This window comes from Orcinus orca, chromosome 2 (assembly GCF_937001465.1).
Source record: "Orcinus orca chromosome 2, mOrcOrc1.1, whole genome shotgun sequence".
NCBI classification, from domain to species: domain Eukaryota; kingdom Metazoa; phylum Chordata; class Mammalia; order Artiodactyla; family Delphinidae; genus Orcinus; species Orcinus orca.
Genome location: NC_064560.1, coordinates 192612817 through 192635497, shown reverse-complemented (window position 1 = coordinate 192635497; position 22681 = coordinate 192612817). Strand labels below are relative to the sequence as shown.

The 22681-nt window shown below is 44.1% G+C and overlaps 1 pseudogene; it reads left to right on the top strand.

Moving 5' to 3' along the window:
- The first annotated feature begins 20210 nt into the window (after window positions 1-20210).
- On the top strand, window positions 20211-22421 carry LOC101270662 (ubiquitin-conjugating enzyme E2 N-like; annotated as a pseudogene).
- The last annotated feature ends 260 nt before the right edge of the window (window positions 22422-22681 follow it).

Sequence of the window (22681 nt, the reverse complement as noted above, 5' to 3'; positions counted from 1 at the left end):
CTGAATAGACAACGAATCATCCCAAAATTGAGGCGATGGACTTTGGGAGCAACTGTAGACTTGGGGTTTGCTTTCTGCATCTAATTTGTCTCTGGTTTTATGTTTATATTAGTTTAGAATTTAGAGTTTATTATCATTGGTAGATGTGTTTATTGATTTGGTTTCTCTCTTCCTTTTGTTAATATATATATATATATATATTTTTTTTTCCTTTTTCTCTTTTTGTGAGTGTATATGTGGATGCTTCCTTGTGTGATTTTGTCTTTATAGCTTTGCTTTTACCATTTGTCCTAGGCTTCTGTCTGTCCATTTTTTGTTTTGTTTTGTTTTTCGTATCGTTTTTAGTGCTTGTTATCATAGGTGGATTTGTTTTTTGGTTTGGTGGCTCTCTTCTTTCTTTTTCTTTTCTTTTTCTTATTACATTTTAATTTATTTTATTTTTAATAATTTCAATTTTTTTATTTTATTAACTTTATTTTATTTTACTTTCTTTCTTTTTTTCTCCCTTTTTTTCTGAGCTGTATAGCTGACAGGGTCTTGGTGCTCTGGCTGGGAGTCATGCCTGTGCCTCTGGGGTGGAAGAGACGAGTTCAGGACATTGGTCCACCAGAGACCTCCTGGCTCCATGTGATATCAAATGGCGAAAGCCCTCCCAGAGATCTCCATCTCAATGCTAAGATCCAGCTCCATTCAATGACCAGCAAGCTACAGTGCTGGACACCCTATGCCGAACACCTAGCAAGACAGGAACAAAACACCTCCCATTAGCAGAGAGGCTGCTTAAAATCATAATAAGGTCACAGACACCCCAAAACACACCACTGGATGTGGTCCTGCCAACTAGAAAGACAAGATACAGCCTCATTCACCAGAACACAGGCACCAGTCCCCTCCACCAGGAAGCCTACACAACCCACTGAACCAACCTTAGCCACTGGGGACAGACACCAAAAACAACGGGAACTACGAACCTGCAGCCTGCAAAAAGGAGACCCCAAACACAGTAAGTTAAGCAAAATGAGAAGACAGAGAAACACACAGTAGTTGTAGGAGCAAGGTAAAAACCCACCAGACCAAACAAATGAAGAGGAAATAGGCAGTCTACCTGAAAAAGAATTCAGAGTAATTATAGTAATGATGATCCAAAATCTTGGAAATAGAACGGAGAAAATATAAGAAATGTTTAACAAGGACCTAGAAGAACTAAAGATGAAACAAACAATGATGAACAACACAATAAATGAAATTAAAAATTCTCTAGAAGGAATCAATAGCAGAATAACTGAGGCAGAAGAACAGGTAAGTGACCTGGAAGATAAGAGTGGAAATAATTACCACAGAGCAGAAAAAGAAAAAAGAAAAAACTGGTTCTTTCAGAAGATAAACAAAATTCATAAACCATTAACCAGACTCAGCAGGAAAAAAAGGGAGAAGACTCAAATCAATAGAATTAGAAATGAAGAAGGAGAAGTAACAACTGACACTGCAGAAATACAAAGGAACATGAGAGATTACTACAAGCAACTCTATGCCAATAAAATGGACAACCTGGAAGAAATGGACAAATTCTTAGAAAAGCACAACCTTCTGAGACTAAACCAGGAAGAAACAGAAAATATAAACAGACCAATCACAAGCACTTAAATTGAGACTGTGATTAAAAATCTTCCAACAAACAAAAGCCCAGGACTAGAAGGCTTCACAGGCGAATTCTACCTAACATTTAGAGAAGAGCTAACACCTATCCTTCTCAAACTCTTCCAAAATATAGCAGAGGGAGGAACACTCCCAAACTCATTCTATGAGGCAACCACCACCCTGATACCAAAACCAGACAAAGATGTCACAAAAAAAGAAGACTATAGGCCAATATCACTGATGAACATAGATGCAAAAATCCTCAACAAAATACTAGCAAACAGAATCCAACAGCACATTAAAAGGATCATACACCATGATCAAGTGGGGTTTATCCTAGGAATGCAAGGATTCTTCGATATTCGCAAATCAATCAATGTGATACACCATATTAACAATTTGAAGGAGAAAAACCATATGATAATCTCAATAGATGCAGAAAAAGCTTCTGACAAAATTTGACACCCATTTATGATAAAAACCCTCCAGAAAGTAGGCATAGAGGGAACTTACCTCAACATAATAAAGGCCATATATGACAAACCCACAGCCAACATTGTTCTCAATGGTGAAAAACTGAAACCATTTCCACTAAGATCAGGAACAAAACAAGGTTGTCCACTTTCACCACTATTATTCTACATAGTTTTGGAAGTTTTAGCCACAGCAATCAGAGAAGAAAAAGAAAGAACAGGAATCCAAATCAGAAAAGAGGAAGTAAAGCTGTCACTGTTCGCAGATGACATGCTACTATATATAGAGAACCCTAAATATGCTACCAGAAAACTACTAGAGCTAATCAATGAATTTAGTAAAGTAGCAGGATACAAAATTAATGCATAGAAATCTCTTGCATTCCTGTATACTAATGATGAAAAATCTGAAAGAGATTTTAAGGAAACACTCCCATTTACCACTGCAACAAAAAGAATAAAATACCTAAGGAGGCAAAAGACCTGTATGCAGAAAACTACAAGACACCGATGAAAGAAATTAAAGATGATACAAACAGAAGGAAAGATATACCATGTCCTTGGATTGGAAGAATCAACACCATGAAAATGACTATACTACCCAAAGCAATCTATAGATTCAATGCAATCCCTATCAAACTACTAATGGCATTTTTCACAGAACTAGAACAAAAAATTTCACAATTTGTATGGAAACACAAAAGACCCTGAATAGCCAAAGCAATCTTGAGAAAGAAAAATGGAGCTGGAGGAATCTGGCTCCCAGACTTCAGACTATATTACAAAGCTACAATAATCAAGTCTGTATGGTACTGGCACAAAAACAGAAATATAGATCAATGGGACAGGATCGAAAGCCCAGAGGTAAACCCACACACATATGGTCACCTTATTTTTGATAAAGGAGGCAAGAATATACAATGGAGAAAACACAGCCTCTTCAATAAGTGGTGCTGGGAAAACTGGACAGCTAAATGTAAATAGTTTTAGCCACAGCAATCAGAGAAGAAATTTGGTCCAGCTGTCCAGAATGAAATTAGAACACTCCCTAACACCATACACAAAAATAAACTCAAAATGGGTTAAAGACCTAAATGTAAGGCCAGACACTATAAAACTCATAGAGGAAAACATAGGCAGAACACTCTATGACATAAATCACAGAAGATCCTTTTTGACCCACCTCCTAGAAAAATGGAAATAAAAACAAAAATAAACAAATGGGACCTAATGAAACTTAAAAGCTTTTGCACAGCAAAGGAAACCATAAACGATATGAAAAGACAACCCTCAGAATGGGAGAAAATATTTGCAAATGAAGCAACTGCAAAGGATTAATCTCCAAAATTTACAAGCAGCTCATGCAGCTCAATATAAAAAATACAAAAAACCCAATCCAAAAATGGGCAGAAGACCTAAATAGACATTTCTCCAAAGAAGATATACAGACTGCCAGCAAACACATGAAAGGATGCTCAACATCACTAATCATTAGAGAAATGCAAATCAAAACTACAATGAGGTATCACCTCACACCATTCAGAATGGCCATCGTTAAAAAATGTACAAACAATAAATGCTAGAGAGGGTGTGGAGAAAAGGGAACCCTCTTGCACTGTTGGTAGGAATGTACATTGATACAGCCACTATGGAGAACAGTATGGAGGTTCCTTAAAAAACTAAAAATAGGACTACCATAACACCCAGCAATCCCATTATTGGGTATATATATACTCTGAGAAAACCATAATTCAACAAGAGTCATGTACCACAATGTTCACTGCAGCTCTATTTACAATAGCCAGGACATGGAAGCAACCTAAGTGTCCATCGACAGATGAATGGATAAAGAAGATGCGGCACATATATACAATGGAATATTACTCAGCCATAAAAAGAAACGAAATTGAGTTATTTGTAGTGAGGTGGATGGACCTAGGGTCTGTCATACAGAGTGAAGTAAGTCAGAAAAAGAAAAACAAATACCGTATGCTAACACATATATATGGAATTAAAAAAAAAATGGTTCTGAAGAACCTAGGGGTAGGACAGGAATAAAGACGCAGACATAGAGAATGGACTTGAGGACACAGGGAGGGGGAAGGGTAAGCTGGGACGAAGCGAGAGAGTGGTGTGCACATATATATAGACTACCAAATGTAAAATAGCTAGCTAGTGGGAAGCAGTCACATCACACGGGGATATCAGCTCACTGCTTTGTGACCACTTAGAGGGGTGGGATAGGGAGCGTGGGAGGGAGATGCAAGAGGGAGGAGATATGGGGATGTATGTATATGTATAGCTGATTCACTTCGTTATAAAGCAGAAACTAACACACCATTGGAAAGCAGTTATACTCCAATAAAGATGTTAATAAATAAATAAATAAATAAGATAAAGATAGCAATCATGTCTCAAAAGAAAGAGTGGGGAGTGGGAGGTACAAACTATTGGGTGTATGACAGGCTCAGGGTTGTATTGTACGACTCGGGGAATATAGCCAATATTTTGTGATAACTGTAAAGTAACCTTTAAAATCATATAAAATATTTTTCAAACTTTAAGAAGATATATATTTTTTTGGATTACGGTCTTTGAACTCTATCTGCATTTCACACTCTCACACGCCTCAGTTCCAACTCACCCTATTTCAGGTCCTCACTACCCACGAGGGCCCCTGGCTGCTGAGTGGGGAGGACAGCCTTAGACAGTCTCTTGTCCTCTCAGAGCTTTGGTCCCTTCCACCACATGGGCTGGGGGCACCAGGTGATCTCCTTCGGGCTCCATCAGCTCAACCCTCTGTCCGCAGCCACACTGCCCAGCCCTACTGATGAGCAGGGAGTCCTCACTGCGGCTGTGGTGGGGACTCTATGGAACTGGGAGGCCCTGGGCTATAAACATGTCATTAGGCAGCACTCCAGGAAATATTGACACGGCGCACTGGGGAGATGATCAGCTGGTAATTGCTGCAGAGATGAAGGGTCTGCCTGGAAAGCTGGCAGAAGCACGGAGCAGACATCCTGGGCTGTCTCCCCCTCACAAAAGGGACAGGAGACACAGGAATTATTCCTATAACTTTGGTTTTCAACAGGATCAGAAGAGACACCTCACTAACGACCAATAACTATGAGAGAAGGGTCAACTCCTGGAATTGAAAAAATCCAAATTGAGCTACAACGATGTGCCCTTGGCTGACCCTCTTGGCAACTTTCTGAAGGTGGGGGCCAGGGGAATAGTCACCAGCCCCCCTTTACCTTTCTGACATCCGCACAGATCTAACACTCTCCCCTATCTTCCAGCCTTGGGACCAAGAATTAAAATCAGAAAACAGGTTTCTGACTCCTTTGCCTTCCAACCCCTCACACCTCCTTCTTTCCTTTCCCATAATCCTCCAGGCCCCCAGGGGCCAACTGCTTTCTTTGCTTTACTTCTCCAGATCCTCATTCTCCCAGGCCCCTCCTATACAGACCATCTCTGAGAGCCACTGGGCTTTTTCCTTGATATGCTAAAGACAGAGATAAAGCAATCCTAGCACATCCTCGCGCGCTCTCGTGCGCTCTCTCTCTCTCTCTCTCTCTCTCTCTCTCTCTTAAGTGCTTTCAAAATCAGGTCTTGCAAACCTCTCCTGCCTTGGAGCAATAAGCCTCCTGGCTCCCCTGGAGGGAGTGGCTACAGGGAAACTGGGAAATGAAAATGCATTGGTTTAAATTTACAAAAAGATTATCCTTGGGATACTCTTATGATAATTACGGCCCTGGGAGTCAGGGTGAGGTCTCCAGAGCTTAAGAATGAACTTCAGGCAGAGTATTTGCAAATTCATGGTCTTAAATCACTAGTACAGCAAGATGTGAAGAAAAGTCCAAGCAATAAGTCTTAGCTGGGTCTGGGTCTTGAACTCCTGGGAGCTCACGCATCTCCTCTGATTATGAAATCCAGGGTTTGGAAAAGGCCATCTACAAGGACTTTAAACTCTGAGGTTCTTCTCTGGCCAAAGGTTCTATTTCCATATACTTCTCATTTCTAATTGAAACTGCCAAAATACAATCAAAATTCAAGTCGTTTTAAAATTACAGAGTCCTGGAGGATTTGGGCTCCCAAGTTCTGCCAAAGTCAGCTCCCTGCAGGGCTTTGAGATGGCTGCATCATCTACCGCAAAGAGGAGTGGTAGACCCCGGGCAGGGCTCATTAGAAGGAAGCTATCTAGGGAAGGTGGACGTGAGTACAGAGCCCAGCTACAGGGAACCACTGGGGAGAAGAAAATGAAGAGCAAGGTGATAAAACATAAAGACCTGAGTGAGAAATTCAGAAAACCTAGCCCCGCAAGTACTGAGTCATCTTTTGTCCACGTCCACCATCAGCAAGCCAGGAGCACATCAGTTCTCCCTGAACTCTCACAATAGCCTCTACAGGTCTTCCTGCCTCCGCTCTGGGTCCCTCTAATCACTTCCTCACTCAACAGCCAGAAAGTTCACCCCCACTCTGGCTCTTCCCATTGACAAGGATAAAGACCATGGCTGGGATTTCTCTGGCAGTCCAGTGGTTAAGACTCCATGCTTCCAGTGCAGGGGCTGAGGGTTCAATCCCTGGTTGGGGTGGCTAAGATTCCACGTGCTTTGCAGTGTGGCGAAAAAAAAAAATTTTTTATTAAAAAAAAAAAGACCATGGCTTCCAATGCTTTGCATGGGCTGGTTCTCAGCCCGGACTGCATATAATAATCCTGCTGGCCCAATCCTTAAGAGATTCTGATTCAGTTAGCCTGGGGTGAGGTGATTCTAATAGCACCAAGGATTGAGAAGCCCTGATTCTCCAGGGGTTCTCAATCCTGCAACTTCTCCAGCCTCGTCTCATGCCATACTCCCTCTCATTTTCTCTGTGGCACGGCACATTGCTCATTTTCCAGTACCTCTCATACGCTGATCTGCCTTCCCCTTTGGATCATTTGTATTCGTACTTGCTTATCTCCAATGCCCAGAAATCCTACATATTCATCAGAGCTTAGCTGAAACATCCCTTTCTAAACTGGGAAGCCTTTCTGACCCGCTAGGCTAGATCATGTTTTCCTCTTCAATGCCATATTGCTCAAGGTTCAACTAGGAAAACAGAGACCCCTCTAGGTGTTTCAAATAGAAGGAATTTAAATGTGGGAATTGGTTACACAGTAGGGAGCCGCTACCGCTTTTGGGGTCAGCAGGATAACAGATATTTCCCAGAAGCCAGAAGGTGAGGCAGTTTGGCTGGAGCTAGAATCCAGTGAGGGCTGCCTACTGGGAGCTGGGACCACAGAGGGAGGGTCTCTCTGATAAGAGACAGAGGCAAAGAAGGGATGCAGCCGTTGCAGGAGACGCCACCCAAAGCACAGAGGGAGGGAAAGGAAATAACCTGGCTTCTCCCTTCCTTCCATCTTCCAGTCTCCCACCAGTGCCCCCCATTGGCCCAAACTTCTGAGAACCAAGATGTCAAAGGGGCCTAGGAAATTTAAGTTTACTTGATACCAAGCAAAGAATATGTTCTAGTTATCTATTGCTACATCAACCCCCCTCCAAAATTTAGTGGTTTAAAACTATTATTATCACCCATGGTTCTGGGGGTTCATTGGGTTCAGCTGGAAAGTTCTCACTTGAGGTATCTCATCTAGTTTCAGATGATAGCTGGGCTGCAGTTCCATGAAGGCCTAACTAGGCTAGACTTCCAAGATGGCATGCTCACAGGGCTGCTGGTTGAAGTTGGCTGTCAGCTGGAAGCTTAGCTAGAACTGTCAGCCAGAACTCTGACATAGGGCCTTTTCACATGGCTTGGGGATGGCTCACAGCTTGACGGCTAGATTCTCAAAGGGAATATACCAAAGGCAAGCTTTCCAGGAGACCCAGGGAGCAAGTGTAAGTCTTCTTATGACCTAGCCTTGGACATCATCTCTGCAGTATCTATTGGTCAAAGCACAAGTTGGACTTGATGGGTTAAAAGAATAAACTTTACTGAACAGTGGGAACATAGCATGTGTATACAGGGAGAAAAAGAATTAATGGTGACCATCTTTGGAGGCAAGCTACTATCATCCATTCTATAGCCACAACAATTCACGTCCCTTGCAAATTTTTCAAAATTTACTCATCTTCTTGTGAGATACCCAAACTTTCATTCCATTATGGAATTGAATTCAGGCTCAAGGTCTAGGGCCCCATTATATAAAGCAGGTTCAGCTGTGGATGAAGCTCCTATGTTCTAAATATTTGTATCCCCCCCAAAATTCATGTGTTGAAATCTTAATGCCCAAAGATGATAGTATTTGGAAGTAGGGAATTTGGGAGGTGCCTAAGTGAATGAGATTAGTGGCTTATAAAAGAGGCTCCAGAGAGCTTCCTCACCCCTTCCACCATGTGAGGACACAGCAAGAAGCTGCTAGCTATGAACCAGGAAGAAGGCCTTCCCCAGAACATGACCTTGATCTTGGAGTTCCCAACCACCATAACTGTAAGAAATAGATTTCTGCTGTTTATAAGCCGCTGAGTCTGTGGTACATTTTTACAGCAGCCCAAGCAGACTAAGACAAGCCTCCTCTGGTGCAGCTCAAGTACAGTTCCTCACAATCTGAAGACCTGAAAATTAAAGAGACAATTATGTCTCCCTTCATTTTCCCACTCCCAACGTAGTGTGATACAAGCAAAGGACAAATGTAGTAACACTCCCAATCAAGAAGCGGTGGGGGAAACAAGAAGTGAGGAGGATGGGAGGCACCTAGGGGTCCCTGGTCCATAGCAATTCTGAAATGCAACTGCGTTCACATCACTAGTTCCTTGAATAAAACCCAGTCCTGCTCCCTGGGAATGCTTCTCCATGACTCCGGGCTCTGGGTTCTGCTCTCTTAATCATCCTTCTGAAACCGAGCGGGGTCCTATGGGGGCTCCCAGGCATGGAGGTCTTTTTGTCCCCCATTTCTTGTAGGCAAGACTCCAGCCTCCATGACCTTCCCTGTGTTCCAAAGGGCAGATTCTTGAACAGTTGCAAATCAAGGGAGGAGCAACCAGGAAACCACCTGAGGCAAGATTAAAGGGACCAAAGAAGCTCATGGAGATTAGGAGACCACCTGAGACACTGCACACACCCTAATCCTGTCATCAACCCTACCCTTTTGAAACTCTGCAGAAGAAAGAAGAATGCAGGATTGTTACTGCCTTGATCCTTATTGCATACCCCTGACCACTGACTATAAGACCTCTCCCTATTCCCCAGGGAAGGGGGCACAGTTCTTGAGGTGCTAGCCTACTGTGTTCCTCTCTTTGCCTGGCAAAGAATAAAGCCACCCTTTCATTCTCCTCCAAAACTCTGTCTCTATATCTCATTTTGGCATTGGTGTACAGGGAGCCAAGATTTTGGCAGCACCTCCTTTTCCAAAAGAAATGGTCCATGTGCACAGTCAAATTGCTTTCTCAACCTGCCTCATGCCTATACTATGTTCAGACCCAAAAGGTGTCTTTTCATTTTGAACTGTCTCTCTGTCCCTTCAGTCTAAGCTGATATATCTCCTTTAAAATTCGTGTGGGTTTCCTATTATCAAAGTATAAAATACCCATTTCTTTCTAGGATACACCTTTCTACATTTGGGCTACCTGTGAGGCTGCTGTGGGACAACACCTCTGAGATTCTTTTTAGAAAAAGGGCCCTGCTGTCTAGCAGAAATGGTATAAAAGATGCCTCCTAAGATTGTCAGAAGTCCTCCTGTCTAACAGAGACGGTCTACAAAGCACATCCTCAAATCTTCCTGATATCTTTTTATTAAAATATTTATTTGGCTGTGCCAGGTCTTAGTTGCAGCACGCGGGATCTTCACTGCTGCATGTGGGATCTTCATTGCAGCATGCAGGATCTTTTAGTTGTGACATGCAGACTTCTTAGTTGTGGCATATGAGCTCTTAGTTACGGCATGTATGTGGGATCTAGTTCCCTGACTAGGGATCGAACCCAGGCTCCCTGCATTGGGAGCGCAGAGTCTTAACCACTGGACTGCCAGGGAAGTCCCAAATCTTCCTGATATCTTAAGAAAAGGTCTTACAGTCGCACCCTGGACTTCATTTAACTTTGACAGGTGATATTTTACTGGTAGTCCCCGGATTTGATCTTTGCCATGAGGCCATTTCTTACTTTGAAAACATCTTGTCATTTGGAAAGATTGCCCTGAGTACTCTATATTTCCTCCAAATTCTGTGAAAACCAAACAGCTCCTTTTTCTTTCAGCTCATCCATCTATATCCATATCTTATAAGTAGCTGAAAGGAACCCAGTTGGCACTTTTAACATTCCACCTGGAAACCTCCTTAGCTAGACCCATAAGTTCATTAGGTACAGTTTTTATGCTCCAAATTGACACAGGCAACCATCTCACTAATTGCGCTGCAAGTGTATAAATCACATCTCTTTTCTTCCAGTCTCCAATAAAAATTTCTTTGCTGTCCTTCAAACCTTCACTGACAGTCTCTGTTTGAAATCCTTCCAGCTCTCACCTGCCACAAAGTCCCAAACAGATCAGCACCTCATTTCCCTCTACTAATTTCTTCTCTCAGTATCTATTACTGTGTAAGAAACCAACCCAGAACGTAATGGCTTAAAATAACAATTTATTATCTCTCTTCATTCTGTGGATTTGCTGGGCTCACTTGGGATGTCTCACAGAGTTATAGCTGAATGGCAGCTCGGCTGTCAATCACGTGGCTGCTCCAGGAGCCTTGGGCTTCTCACAGTATAATGACTGGATTCCAAGAAGGAGTGTCCCAAGAGCAAGCATTTCCAAAAATCTAGGAGGAAGGTCCAAGACTACTCATGATCTAGCCTCGAACATCACTTCCACTGTATTATTAGATCTCCAGATCAAAGCAGTCACAGGCTAGCCCACATTCAATCAGACGGGAAAATATCCCCCACCTCCCAATGGGGTAGTGTCATGTGGGTACAAGGAAGGAAGGAATTGACGGTGGCCATCGCTGGAGGCAAGCTACCACAACAGGAGGGGCAGGCGATGGGTCTGAGAGCAGGTGACTAGTACCCTCCCCCTCACTTCCCTGTCATCATAGCACTTATTACCATTTCTAATTAAATATTTGTTTGACTCTGATCATTCTGTGTCCCTCAATAGAATATAGCCTGCATAAAGGCAGGGATCATGTCTGTTTTTATGAACCATTACATTTTCGTATTTAGCCCAATGGCTTGTCCCTCCGGAGTGCTGTTTCTATAACAAACAGTATTTGCTACTGTTTGTTACTGTTTCTATAACAAACAGTATTTGCTACATTCTATAATAAATGAATGAACAGGGCATATAACTGCCCAACCTCTCCATGGGAGTTTTCAGGAGAACTAAGGGCCCTGTTTCCACTGAAGCCTATAGGTGTCTGTCCTTGGATATAGAGCAGCAGAACCCTCATTCATTCATTCATTCATTTATTCAAGATGCTTAATAACATCAGCTTATTATAGATGAGCATTTCTCAAAGCCTGATCCATGAATGCTGGACATGAGCATTTCTTGGTTTTGAATGTGTGTGGTGGGGAGGTAGGTGTCAGGGTGGTTAGGTACCTGGGGTCCACACCAGTCCTAACAAGTCTGAATTGATGGGAATGGACCTCAGGAAGCTGCGTTGAAACTAGTTCCAGGTGGTTTTGATGCCCATGAAAGTGTGAAAACCTGTGCGGGAGATGATATTGGCATCTGGAGCTGGGTAAGATGGCCCAGGGAGAAGCTAGTGGGAGAATGAAAGGGCCAAGGGGAAAGACCAGGGAAGCAGCCTTCCTTGCAGTGAACAGTGAGCCCTTACTGTGTGTCCCACAGTACAGCAGTGAGCAAGACAGGCACATCTCTGCTTTCAATGGGCCTCTATTCTCGCGGGGCACAGGGTAGTAAACAGAGAATTCCAAGGATGTTGATTGCAGGAAGGAGGTGCAGGGACCTTTGGGGATGTGTAATAGGGTCTAACCCAATGGAGAATGAGAAAGAAGGCTTTGAGAAAGTGACTTGCAGCTGAAATCTGGGGGGACCGGGGTGATAGGCAAATCCTGGTGGGGGTCAGAGTGCTAAGGCCGAGGGACCAGACCCTGGGAAGGCCTAGAGGCAGGAGAGGGTCTGTCCCATAAAGGAGCGGAAGGGGGCCAGGGAGGCCAGAGCAGAGAGCTAGACAGGGAGGCAAGGAGGCTGGCGGGGCTGGACCTGCAAGGCCTTGAGTGCCTGGTAAGGAGCTGTCACTCCATCCTCCATCCTGGGGGCAGTGGTGACCACTGGGGAGCAGTAGGCAGAGTGTCGTGGGTGGAGGCAGAGAAGCCCTGATAGAGTCTGAGAAGGAGACATTCCCAAGCCAAGAATGGTTTTCACATTTTTTGTTTGTTTGTTTTGCTGTTTTTGCGGTACGCGGGCCTCTCACTGTTGTGGCCTCTCCTGTTGCAGAGCACAGGCTCCGGACGCGCAGGCTCAGCGGCCATGGCTCACGGGTCCAGCTGCTCCGCAGCATGTGGGATCTTCCCGGACTGGGGCACGAACCCGCGTCCCCTGCATCAGCAGGCGGACTCTCAATCACTGCACCACCAGGGAAGCCCCACATTTTTTAATGTTGAAAAAAATGGTTTTTAATAATATTTCATGATAAGTAAAAATGTTCTAAAATTCAAAGGTCCAAAAATAAAGTTTTATAGGAACACAGTCACGCTGATTTATTCGTTTCCGTGCCGTTTCTGGTGACAGAGGCCCTCGGACCCGCTCCTTAATGTGTTTCGTCTGCCCCTTTACAGAGAACGATTGCCTGATCCCTCTGAACTGCTCAGCAGGACTGTCTTTTGAGGAACAAAGCGTGTCAGTGTTTAACGTTGTGAAGCGTTAAGGACAAATGGAGGAATTTGACCCCTTGAAATCAGAATGTGAGTCTCAATGCCAGGGAAGCTGGGACACAGGCTTTTCTGTCTCCATGGTTTGGGTCCTGCCCTCAGTAGAGAGATATTAAGCCTTGAGAGAAGAGGAAAGCTCCCTGCCTTTGCACCTGCCCAGAGGAACGTCACCGTGTGTGTCAGCAGTTCTCCCTGCCATCGAATTAAGGTCACTTCCTGGAGCTGCTGGGAGGGGGCGGGCCGGGATCCTGCTCAGGGTGCTGTCCCCACCCTGCCCCTGACAGCGTAAGGCCCAGCCCGCCCCCTGCCTCCCCCCATCCTAGTGTGCCTGGGGTGCCCGCTGGGGCGGCTGAGAGAGTCCTCGCCCAGGCTCACCCCTCCTGCATCTGCTCCCAGCCAGTCTCCATGCGTGGCCCTGGGCCTTGGCCCTGGTTCGCGGAGAGGAGTCCGCACAAGGTCAGCTCTCTGGGGAAGCCAAGTGGGCTCGTTGCCCGTCTGCAGTAGAGGACAGAAAAATCAATCAAATGCAATCACGCTCAAGTAATCACCCTTCTTTGCATGTCCCTTAGTATTTCACATTCGTTATCCATTATTTTTCTACCTCTAGGCAATTCAGTGGATACCAGGCACACAGTGGGTGCTCAAAATGAAGCAAAAAAAACCGTAGTCCCCCAAATCTGGGCTCCTGCTGTTGGCAATCTCATGTGATCCTACAACAGCCCAGAGGGAAGTACGTGTGGTCTCTGCCTTTTGATGAGACACCAAGAACTCAGCTGACTTGCCCATGATCACACAACCGATAAGTGGTGAAACCTGAATTTGACTGTCAGCCCAAGCTCTTTCCACAACCCACTGAAAGGGCAAATAGAGATGAGAAACAATGCAAGGCAGTAGATTGGAACATGGGCTTTGAAATGAGTGGGTCCTGGAATTAAATATTGACTCTGCAATTCATTGCAGTAGAGGCTGCTCTACGTCTAAAAAACTATACATCCCCAGCCTCCTTGCCTCTAAGTGTGCCCATGAAACCACAAGGTGGCTAATGAGAGGTAGGCAGAGTGTTGAGTGTGACCTCCAACAGGTCTTTTAAGCTAAGCATGTGCACCCTTCTGTGTACCTTCCTCCATCTTCCTGTTAGAAAGTAGATGTGATGATAGGAGCTTTTGCAGCCACCTTGGACCATGAGGAGCAGGGTTATACCCAAAAGACTGGGGATCTGAGCACACAGAGAGCTTTGAGGACCTGACACACAAGCCCTGGGCTGTTTCACAAGCAAGAAAGAAAGAAATAAATAAACTTCTACCTTGTTTAAGCCACTAGGTATGCATATTTATTTTTAAAAGCAGATGAATATAATTCTAACTTAATCTCCCTGAACCCTAGTCTTCTAATCCAGCATATGCAGATAGTAATGGAGTCATTATGTGGGTTAAATAGCAGCTAATATTTATCGAGCACCTATTACTTTTCTAACCATTTTACATGCGCTGTTACATTAAGTCCTCAAAACAAACCCCCAAGGGAAGTACTATTGTTACCACCTTACAAACAGGATACTGAGGCTCAAAGAAGGCATTAGCTAATTTAGGTTCAGCTGTGAGTGACACAAACCCCTAGTTAACAATGGCAATTGTGTTTCTCTCGGCAGTTCAGCTGGACACACATGGAGTCTCTGCTCCGGGGAGTCTTCAGAGCTCACTCAGAGCTCACCACGCTGTTGTCTCTGGGTGGTGTCCCTCACCCTCAGGGACCACACTGGCAGCACCATAGTGCAGGCAGCATGACAGAAGGGATTTTTGAAAAGCAGAGAGAAGGGCTGTCTCTGAAGGAAGACTTCTTAGAAATGAATTCATGACCTTTCGGCTTAGATGCCATTGAATAAAACATAAGTGCATGGCTACACATCGTTGCAAGGGAGCCGGGAAATGTAGTCTTTATTCTGGGATGCCATGTGCCCAGCTAAAAACTTCCCTGCTACGAAAAGGGGGAGGGTGGATATCGGGGGACTGTATTAGTCAGGATTCTGCAGAGAAACTGAATCAATGGGATAGACAGTAGAAAGATATATAGGGAGAGAGAGAGCGAGAAATAAGGGATTTGTTATAGAAATTGATTCATGGGGTTATGGAAGTTGAAAAGTCTTGCCATCTGCAAGGTGAGATCCATAAAAACTGATGACGTAATTCATTCCAAGTCTAAAGGTTTGAGAACAAGGGGGCAGATGGTGTAACTCCCAGTCTAAGCCTAAAAGCCCAAGAACCAGGAACTCTGATGTCTGAGGGCAGGAGAAGGTGGATGTCTCTGCTCAAGTAGAGACAGTGAATTTGTGCTTGCTCTGTCTTTTGGCTCTATTCAGGCCCTTGATGGACTGGATCACGCCCACTTGCATTGGTGAGGGTGATCTTCTTTACTCCGTCTACCAATCCAAATGCTAATCTCTTCCAGAAACACCCTCACAGACGGTAACAAAAATTAATGTTTTACCAGCCATCTAAGCATCTCTTAGCCTAGTCAAGTTGACACATAAAATGAACCATCAAAAGAATTTAACCACAAAGAGGTTAAATAATTGACTTAAGCTATTAGATAAAAAGTGGCAGAGCTTGGATTTGAGTGCAAGCAGCCTGGCTCGAGAGCCTGGTCTCTTAACCATTGCCCTACACCACGGCTGGTCAAACCCAGCCCACCACGTGTTTTTGTGAACAAAGTTTATCGGGCACTCAGCCACGCCCACTTGTTTCCATATTGTCTGGGGCTCCAGCCCACCACGTGTTTTTGTGAACCAAGTTTATTGGGCACTCAGCCACGCCCACTTGTTTCCGTATTGTCCGGGGCTGCTTTCACTGCAGGGTTGAGGAGTTGCCATAGAGACAACATGGCTGGCAAAGCCGAAAATATTTACCTTTTATGGAAAAAGTGTCCAGACAGTTCTTGAGGCCAGGTCTAAAATAACGAGCTGAGCTTCCTCTCGCAGCTGTAACCAGAGGAGTCATCCATCCACCAGCTCTAGTTTGTCTAAGACAGACTTATAGAAAAAGTACAGAAAAAGTATAGAAAAAGTACACCCTGGGAGAGTGCGCTAAGCTTTCACAGCTCTTGTCTGAGAGGAAATCGCTAGCTAGAAATTAAATGAAGGTATAAGAGCATTCTCAGAACTACCAGTCTTGCCTGAACCAAGATGGTGGAGTAGAAGGATGTGCTCTCATTCCCTCTTGCGAGAACACCAGAATCACAACTAGCTGCTGGACAATCATCGACAGGAAGACACTGGAACTCAGAAAAAAGGATACCCCACATCCAAAGACAAAGGAGAAGCCACAGTGAGACGGTAGGAGGGGCACAATCACAGTAAAATCAAATCCCATAACTGCTGGGTGGGTGACCCACAGACTGGAGAACACTTATACCACAGAAGTCCACCCACTGGAAGGAAGGTTCTGAGCCCCACATAAGGCTTCCCAACCAGGGGGTCTAGCAACAGGAGGAGGAATTCCTAGAGAATCAGACTTTGAAGGCTAGTGGGATTTGATTGCAAGACCTTGACAGGGCTGGGGGAAAGAGAGACTTCACTCTTGGAGGGCACACACAAAGTAGTGTGTGCATCGGGACCCAGGGGAAGGAGCAGTGACCCCAGAGGAGACTGAACCAGACATACCTGCTAGTATTGGAAGGTCTCCCGCAGAGGCGGGGGAGGCTGTGGCTCACGGTAGGGACAAGGACACTGGCAGCAGAGGTTCTGAGAAGTACTCCTAGGCATAAGCCCTCCCAGAGTCCTCCATTAGCCCCACCAAAGAGCCCAGCTAGGCTCCAGTGTTGGGTTGCCTCAGGCCAAACAACCAACAAGGAGGGTACCCAGCCCCACCCATCAGCAGTCAAATGGATTAAAGTTTTACTGAGCTCTGCCCACCAGAGCAACAGTCAGCTCTACCCACCACCAGTCCCTCCCACCAGGAAACTTGCACAAGCCTCTTGGATAGCCTCATCCACCAGAGGGCAGACAGCAGAAGCAAGAAGAGCTACAATCCTGCAGCCTGTGGAACAAAAACCACATTCACAGAAAGATAGACAAGATGCAAAGGCAGAGGGCTATGTACCAGATGAAGGAACAAGACAAAACCCCAGAAAAACAACTAAATGAAGTGGAGTTAGGCAACCTTCCAGAAAAAGAATTCAGAATAATGATAGTGAAGATGATCCAGGACCTTGGAAAAAGAATGGAGGCAAAGATCGAGAAGATGCAAGAAATGTTTAACAAAGACCTAGAAGAACTAAAGAACAAACACCTCAAAGAATTAAAGAACAAACAAACAGAGATGAACAATACAATAACTGAAATGAAAACTACACTAGAAGAAATTAATAGCAGAATAACTGAGGCAGAAGAACGGATAAGTGACCTGGAAGACAGAATGGTGGAATTCACTGCTGTGGAACAGAATAAAGAAAAAAGAAATGAAGACAGCCTAAGAGACCTCTGGGACAACATTAAACGCAACAACATTCGCATTATAGGGGTCCCAGAAAGAGAAGAGAGAGAGAAAGGACCCGAGAAAATATCTGAAGAGATTATAGTCGAAAACTTCCCTAACATGGATAAGGAAATAGCCACCTGAGTCCAGGAAGCTCAGAGAGTCCCACACAGGACAAAACCAAGGAGAAACACACCGAGACACATAGTAATCAAATTGTAAAAAATCAAAGACAAAGAAAAATTATTGAAAGCAGCAAGGGAAAAATGACAAATAACATAAAAGGGAACTCCCATAAGGTTAACAGCTGATTTCTCAGCAGAAACTCTACAAGCCAGAAGGGAGTGGCACAATATACTTAAAGTGATGAAAGGGAAGAACCTACAACCAAGATTACTCTACTCAAGATCTCATTCAGATTCATTCAGATTCATTACTCACGCAAGATCTCATTCAGTTTCGATGGAGAAATCAAAAGCTTTACAGACAAGCAAAAGCTAAGAGAATTCAGCACCACCAAACCAGCTCTACAACAAATGCTAAAGGAACTTCTCTAAGTGGGAAACACAAGAGAAGAAAAGGACCTACAAAAACAAACCCAAAACAATTAAGAAAATGGTCATAGGAACATACATATCTATAATTACCTGAAACGTGAATGGATTAAATGCTCCAACCAAAAGACACAGGCTTGCTGAATGGATACAAAAACAAGACCCATATATATGCTGTCTACAAGAGACCCACTTCAGACCTAGGGACACATACACACTGAAAGTGAGGGGATGGAAAAAGATCCCATGCAAATGGAAATCAAAAGAAAGCTGGAGTAGCAATACTCATAACAGGTAAAATAGACTTTAAAATAAAGAATGTTACAAGAGACAAGGAAGGACACTACATAATGATCAAGGGATCAATCCAAGAAGAAGATATAACAATTATAAATATATATGCACCCAACATACGAGCACCTCAATACGTAAGGCAACTGCTAACAGCTCTAAAAGAGGAAATCGACAGTAACACAAAAATAGCGGGCGACTTTAACACCTCACTTACACCAATGGACAGATCATCCAAAATGAAAATAAATAAGGAAACAGAAGCTTTAAATGACACAATAAACCAGATAGATTTAATTGATATTTATAGGACATTGCATCCAAAAACAGCAGATTACACTTTCTTCTCAAGTGCGCATGGAACATTCTCCAGGATTGATCACATCTTGGGTCACAAATCAAGCCTCAGTAAATTTAAGAAAATTGAAATCATATCAAGCGCCTTTTCTGACCACAACGCTATGAGATTAGAAATGAATTACAGGGAAAAAAAACTTTAAAAACACAAACACATGGAGGCTAAACAGTACGTTACTAAATAACCAAGAGATCACTGAAGAAATCAAAGAGGAAATCAAAAAATACCTAGAGACAAATGACAATGAAAACACGACGACCCATGGGATGCAGCAAAAGCAGTTCTAAGAGGGAAGTTTATAGCTATAGAAGACTACCTCAAGAAACAAGAAAAATCTCAAATAAACAATCTAACCTTACACCTAGGGAAAGAAGAACAAACAAAACCCAAAGTTAGCAGAAGGAAAGAAACCATGAAGATCAGAACAGAAATAAATGCAATAGAAACAAAGAAAACAATAGCAAACATCAATCAAACTAAAAGCTGGTTCTTTGAGAAGAGAAACAAAATTGATAAACCACTAGCCAGACTCATCAAGAAAAAGAGGGAGAGGACTCAAATCAATAAAATTAGAAATGAAAAAGGAGAAGTTACATCAGACACTGAAGAAATACAAAGCATCCTAAGAGACTACTACAGGCAACTGTATGCCAATAAAATGGACAACCTGGAAGAAATGGACAAATTCTTAGAAAGGTATAACCTTCCAAGACTGAACCAGGAAGAAATAGAAAATATGAACAGACCAATCACAAGTAATGAAATTGAAACTGTGATTAAAAATCTTCCAACAGGGCTTCCCTGGTGGCACAGGGGTTGAGAGTCTGCCTGCCGATGCAGGGGACGCGGGTTTGTGCCCCGGTCCGGGAAGATCCCACATGCCGCAGAGCGGTTGGGCCCGTGAGCCATGGCTGCTGAGCCTGCGCATCTGGAGTCTGTGCTCCGCAGCGAGAGAGGCCGCAGCAGTGAGAGGCCCGCGTACCGCAAAAAAAAAAAAAAAGGGAATCTGTTGACAAAATGATTCTGAAGTTCATGAGGAAGAGGAAGCTAGAAAGAATAACTAAGAAAAAATTGAAGAAGAAAAAACAAAGAAAAACATGAAAGATAAGTGATCGTTTGCCAAGAATTTTAGGTGATATTATCTCATTTCATCCTCATAGTAGTTCCATAAGGTAGAGACTGTTATTAACCCCATTTTAGAGATGACAAAGCTGAGTTCAATGGCGACAAAGGCTCTCCAAGGATGACAGATTCAGATGCATCTATAATTTATACATGTACCTATATCTACGTCTATACTTGTGTCAGTGGTTTGAGAGGGCATTTAAATACAGATTTTTTCAACCAGATTTTAGACTCTCTGCATTCCCCTTTGATGCCTCCAATGTTGTTGCAGAAACCCCAGACCCCTGGGAAATGCTATGGGACTGATTACTGATTTCTAAGAAAACCTAACTCACTGCTAGCAGAGCTGTGATCTCTCTAACAAAAACGGTTGATTGGAAGACATGTATTAATGGGGAAATGCTGCAATTTAATAAATAACCCCCCACATGAAAATTATTTCACACACTCGTGCGTGAGGCGAGCGGAGCCAGAGACGAGACCAGAGGCCGAACTCGGGATCTGACAAGATGGCCGGGCTGCCCTGCACGATTATCAAGGAAACCCAGCGTTTGCTGGCAGAGCCAGTTCCCGGCATTAAAGCAGAACCAGATGAGAGCAACGCCCGTTATTTTCATGTGGTCATTGCTGGCCCTCAGGATTCCCCCTTTGAGGGAGGAACTTTTAAACTTGAACTATTCCTTCCAGAAGAATACCCAATGGCAGCCCCTAAAGTACGTTTCATGACCAAAATTTATCATCCTAATGTAGACAAGTTGGGCAGAATATGTTTTAGATATTTTGAAAGATAAGTGGTCCCCAGCACTGCAGATCCGCGCAGTCCTGCTATCGATCCAGGCTTTGTTAAGTGCTCCCGACCCAGATGACCCGTCAGCAGATGATGTAGCAGAGCAGTGGAAGACCAACGAAGCCCAAGCCATAGAAACAGTTAGAGCATGGACTAGGCTATATGCCATGAATAATATTGAAATCGATCCGATCATCAAGTGTGCGTCACTTCTCCTGTTCTGCCAAGACTTCTTCCTTTTTTGTTCGCATTTAATGGACACAGTCTTAGAAACATTACAGAATAAAAGCCCAGACATCTTCAGTCCCCTGGTGATTGAATGCACAGTAGCAAATCTATGTCTTGTTCTGACTCACTGTTGTAAAGCAGGAGCAGAGGCTAGAAGTGTCATCTGGATTGTTGCGAGACGTTTAAAAGCAGTGGCCCTTCTCTGCTTTTATTCATTTCCCCATCATGGTTTGAGTATAAAGCGCTGTGAATGAAGGTAGTTGTCAGGGTTAGCTGCAGGGGTGTGGGTGTTTTTCTTTATTATTATTATTTTTTGGTGGTCGGGGGAAGGTAGTTTTATTTGAATTTTATGGGCTCCTTTCCCCATTTTTATGGTGATCTGATTGCATTGGTTAAAAGCAGCTAACCCTGGCTTCCCTGGTGGCGCAGTGGCTGAGAGTCCGCCTGCCGATGCAGGGGACGCGGGTTCGTGCCCCGGTCCGGGAAGATCCCACATGCCGTGGAGCGGCTGGTCCCGTGAGCCATGGCGGCTGAGCCTGCGCGTCCGGAGCCTGTGCTCCGCAACGGGAGAGGCCACAACAGTGAGAGGCCCGCGTAACGCAAAAAAAAAAAAAAAAAAAAAAAAAGCAGCTAACCCATTCTTTAGAATATGCTCTCTAGCCAAGTCTAACTTTATTTAGACACTGTAGATGGACAAGCTTGATTGTTTGAACCAAAATGGGAACATTAAACAAACATCACAGCCCTCACTAATAACGTTGTGACTTTGCTGTCAAGTGTAGAATCCTCCCTTCAAGAAAAAGCGTGTGACCATTTTGTATGGCTTGTCTGGAAACTTCTGTAAATCTTATGTTTTAGTAAAATATTTTTTGTTATTCTAAAAAAAAAATTATTTCACACACACACACACACACACACACACACACACACACACACACAGACCGTTTAATGCCAAGGGCCAAGAAGACCTGCGTAAATTCCGCAAGAAGCTTTATTATCCCAAACTGGAGGCTGAGCCCTGAAGACTACATTCTAAGCCCCCTCTTGTTCCCGCTGTTTATTACCAGGGTTTAGACAACCTCAAAGTGACGGGTCAGTTATTTGGACCAGATGGCAGGATTGATCAAAGACCTCAACAGCACCTACGCTAATGAAAATCTATTGCACGCACTAGCGACAGTTAGAAAGCCGGGGCTCACGCTGTGCAGGCTTCCAAGCCCCTCTCACAGGACTGGACTTGACGGAGGATTCCTGGCAGCCCTCTGATAGCACGTGACTCTCACCATCTACACACTCGGTGGGTCTCCTGTCAAGTTTAATAAGATGCCGAGGTTCACCTCTCTCACTTCCTCTCCCAAACTCCCACCACACCCATGTAAATGGGAACACTACCCATTGCTTGTGCATTTTGACACTATCGGTGGTCTCTGGTGTCAGGAAGCCCCACACGACAGAAAGGTCTGGAATCCCATGACTGGCACAGGAAATGTCAGTTCCCAGGCCATGGGCTTCATACTCAGGTCTGCTTCTCCCTCATCCCAGCATCTCCAGTTCTACCGTCTAAATATCTCTCAGGAGGTGCCCGGTGTGAGGCCTATGCACGTGGCGTCCTGTGAGCGAGTGAAACTAGACTAAGCACAAAGGGAAAAAAACAGGCCCTCTTCCAGTGTGGCGCTGGGGCAGCTGGAGGCTTCTTAGTCCAACAAAAAGTGGAATTTCCTATCTGTGGGGCAGGATGGGCTTAAAGAAGAGGATTTATCTTTAGCAGCTGACCATGGCAACCACCCATCAGAAGCAGCGGATTAAAGCTCCACAATCAACTTGATATACCCTGCATCTGTGGAATACCTGAATAGACAACGAATCATCCCAAATTAAGGAGCCCTGTGGATGAA